This window comes from Octopus bimaculoides, chromosome 9 (genome assembly GCF_001194135.2).
Source record: "Octopus bimaculoides isolate UCB-OBI-ISO-001 chromosome 9, ASM119413v2, whole genome shotgun sequence".
Lineage (NCBI taxonomy): Eukaryota > Metazoa > Mollusca > Cephalopoda > Octopoda > Octopodidae > Octopus > Octopus bimaculoides.
The window spans coordinates 86,636,586-86,640,811 of record NC_068989.1 but is presented as its reverse complement, the minus strand read 5'-3'; the positions used below and the strand labels follow the sequence as shown (position 1 = coordinate 86,640,811).

The 4,226-nt window shown below is 38.0% G+C and overlaps 1 long non-coding RNA gene across 1 annotated transcript in view; it reads right to left on the bottom strand.

Moving 5' to 3' along the window:
- Nucleotides 1-282: 282 nt before the first annotated feature.
- LOC128248667 (uncharacterized) overlaps nucleotides 283-4,226 on the bottom strand; it is a 38,596-nt gene continuing 34,652 nt past the window's right edge. The window contains exons 2-3 of the long non-coding RNA XR_008264827.1: nucleotides 1,004-1,151; nucleotides 283-602 (exon numbers count right to left, since the gene is read on the bottom strand). This is a non-coding gene — a long non-coding RNA (uncharacterized LOC128248667). The remainder of the gene's footprint in view (nucleotides 603-1,003; nucleotides 1,152-4,226) is intronic.

The following is a 4,226-nucleotide window of genomic DNA, read 5'->3' as shown; positions in this document are numbered from 1 at the left end:
AATTAAATTAATTAATTAATCAATCAATTAATTAATAATTTTACCAAGTAGATCGGTACGTTAAAATAACCTTTATAGGTAAAATTATACAAATAGTCTATAATTATAAACATAATTATCATTAGGGGTCAGCTAATTGCTTCACCACATACCGAATTTAGAAATAGGACTTAAAAATTTAGAATATTTGTATAATTTTACCTATAAAGGTTATTTTAACGTACCAATCTACTTGGTAAAATTATTAATTAATTGATTGATTAATTAATTTAACTGATTAACTTTACCCTTTTATTATTAATATTGAATTATAATTTACTCCCTGATCAAATACTGCAGTTTTCCGCGGTACTGCTCGTAACATACACGTGGGTACAAGGGATAAATATGTATTCACATTCGGCTGTGTAAACTTTGGAAGTGTTGGTTGGATATCTGTTGCACGATGTCGCTCAATCGTGTACGAATTTAACCCTAGCACTTTCAAATTTTATAATGGAAATGCTACACTGATGACGGAAAGTAAGTAAAATAATTACTTTAGTTTCGAAACGCGTCTGTAGTTAATCGAAGTCGTGTTGATTCATTATTTTTCACTTTGCCTACGCAAAAAAAAAGTGTGTTACTGTCTTGGAGATTCTTACGATTGTAGAAAAGAAATTTTTTAAACTCCTATTTCTAAATTCGGCATGTGGCGAAGCAATTAGCTGAACCCTAATTATAATTACGCTTATAATTATAGAATATATATATATATATATATATATATATATATATATATATATATATATATATATATATATATATATATATAGAGAGAGAGAGAGAGAGAGAGAGAGAGAGAGATTGGCATGTATATATGTATGTATGTATGTATGTATGTATGCATGCATGTATGCATGTATGCGACGGACTTGACTCCCTCCTAGTTTCTGTCACTCTCAAAGTATTGCTTAGCACATAGATAATAAATAGTGATTAAAATAAGGTGAGAAGTTGTTACCCGAAATTGATAAGAGATTGTCAGATGGGAAATTTTCTGTCTTTATATTCACCACTTTTGCCCAAACATCTTTCCACCACTACCACAGCCATCACCACGCAGCCACCTTCACCATTGCACCAGATAGAGCCAAAGTAACTTCGCTCTCCTGCAAAACAAAGATGGTAGGTCAGTCTTCAAATAGATTCAGTTGATTGGCGGTTTCTTCCCACATGTGATAATCGCTGTACGATATAGACATACAAAGTAGGAATGTACGAACAATCAACGCATAGCTGTAGTATAGTTTCCTCACTTTGCGAACAGCAACATCTCAAACGGCAATGCCTGGTCATTCATGTTAGCATAGAATGCAGTTGATTAAACGAATCGTGATTATTTGACTGATACTCCGTATTACTGACCTCGGAAAAGTGAAAATGAAAGTGAAAGTGAAAGTTGCCTCTGTCGGTGTTTGGACTCAGAACATAATGAAACGTAACTAAACACCTTAAGATATTTTTTCCGCTGCACTACCGATTGTGTAATGGTGAAAACGTATATCAGCAAAGTAAAACTTCGATTAGCATGTTGTATAGTGGCAATTAACAAAGTGTGAAGAGATAAGAACTGCATGAAAGAAAGTAACACATACACACAGAGGAAAAGAGAGACAGAGAGGTGAGGAAAGAATACTGTTGTCTTAAAAGTGAAGAATCTGCAAATTCAATGTTTAGTATTGGAGAAGTGATGAGATTTGATGATGGAGAAACCAGAATGAATGGAAGAAAGAATGAATCGGTAGATGGAAGAGAATTTGGTGAAATCTTAAAAGAAGACTTCAAAAGAGCAGAGAGGAACTAAAGCGTAAGCGGTGTAAAGATAAATCCGAATAGTGTGAAGTCTTTAACAAGCGAAGTAAAATAATAATAAAAGATATGGATTGGGGAATAGCTCTATCTTAGATTCTAGCAACTAAAAACTTGTTCTATCGTTAACATAAAATTCCAAATGATAGAAGCAAGATGAGAAGAATGGAAGCGACATTAGATTTATGTAGTCTGCATAAAAAGGAAACACAAAAACAATATTATATGCTGTCAAACACATTCCAGCTGTGACCATCCCTGTTGGATTTTATTAAATTAAAGGGATTGGGAAATATATTAAATTTAATGTGTGATAAAAACAAACGCAGGAAAAGGCGTGCACTTAAGAATACGTAATATTTACTGTGTTTGGATTCTCAGGGATTAACAGGATTGAAATGCGAGTGAAATCCCCCTTAATCATATTCTACCGCCTTAAATGGCAGGGTATTATTGTTTATCTTTTACCTTGGAATTCTTTCAGCCATTAGACTGTGGCCATGATGGAACACCACCTTGAAGAATTTTACTCAAGCGAGTCAACCCCAGTATTCATTTATTTTCAAAACCAGGTACATATTCTCTCGGTCCTTTCTGCCGATCCGCTAATTTACGGGGGACATAAACTCACCAACACCAGTTGTCAAACACAGACGCAAAGACACGTACATACTCACAAACACACACACACACACACACGTATCACGTGATCACGTGACCGACCAGGCTATCAAATGTTGTTACACATCGCTGATCACAATGCGTTTTGCATTGTTTTAGCCTTCAAACGACGCCACCCCGTTGGCTAAGCGAGCACACCAACATATATGGAATGGCTGTGTTGCTTACCAACCACATGGTTCCGGGTTCAGTCCCACTGTGTGGCACTTTGGGCAAGTGTCTTCTGCTATAGGCTCAGGCTGACCAAAGCCTTGTGAGTAGATTTTATAGACGGAAACTGAAAGAAGCCCGTCGTATGTGTGTGTGTGTGGGTGTGTGTGTGTGTGTGTGTGTGTGTGTGTATGTGTGTCCACCAACATCGCTTGACAACCAATGCTGGTGTGTTTTACGTCCCCGTAAACTAGCAGTTCGGCAAAAGAAACCGATAGAATAAGTGCTAAGTTTACAGAATAAGTCCTGCGGTCGATTTGCTCAACTAAAGGCGGTGCTACAGCATGGCCGCAGTCAAAATGACTGAAACAAGTAAAGAAGTATACACACACAGACACACACACACGCACACAAACTCACACACACACACAAACAGTTCTTTCAGTTTCCGTCTACCAAATCCACTCACAAGGCTCTAGTCCGCTCGGTTCTAGTAGAATACACTTGTCCAAGGGGCCATGCAGTGGCACTGAATCCGAAACCATACGATTGAGAATCAATCTTCTTCTTCCCAAACAACCACGCCTGAGCCTAGAGGCGTATTAAAGATCCAGTTCTGCACTCTCATACATGCGCACTAAAACGAGAATTGTCATAAAGGCCTGGTTAGAGATTAAACAATGGCAGACTATCTCTACCAGATGTTCACTTATGATTATTTGTGAATACCCAGTTGAAGCAGATATAGATTATAGATATTATCGACATGATGAATTATCGCCTGTCACAGTGAGAAGGAAAAAAAAAGGTTAGAAGGAATCGAAAGAGAAAGAGTTATTCTGTACAAGGAATAGATACAATATGGCGGTTTGTATTGGCTGTGGAAGTGAAGGAACGGAGAAAGTTGAAATATAGCTAAAGTTAATTCAGGATAAAAGAGTGAGTGATGACGATGTGTGCGTATGTGTGTGTGTGTGCGTGCGTGCGTGTGTGTGTGTGTGCGCGTGTGTGCGTGTGTGTGTGAATGTGTGTGATAGTTTCTGCGTCTGTCTCTCTTTGTGTATATGTGTTTGTGTATGTGTGTATGTGTGCGTGTATGTGTGTGTGTCTGTGTGTGTGTGTGTGTGTGTGTGTCTGCGTGTGAATGTGTGTGATAGTCTCTGAGTCTGTCTCTGTTTGTGTGTATGTGTGTTTTGGTGTGAGTGTGTGTGTAAGCGTGTGTGTGTGAAGACGTATAATAGTCTCTGCATCTGTCTGTGTCTATGTGTGTGTGTGTGTGCCTCTGTCTGTCTGTGTGGAAATAATTGAAAAAATATAGGAAAACACGTAAACAATTTAGGGTAAGGCATGTACATGTGTTTGTATGTGAGTGTGTGTGTGTGTGTGTCGACCTGTGTGATTATGTATGTACATGTGCGTGAATGTGAGATTTTGTGTGGTTGTGTGAGAATGTTGTTGCGTATGTATTTGCCTGTGAATGTGTTAGATTGTTTCCGTGTGTGTGTGTGTGAGAGAGAGAGAGAGAGAGAGAGAGAGAGAGAGAG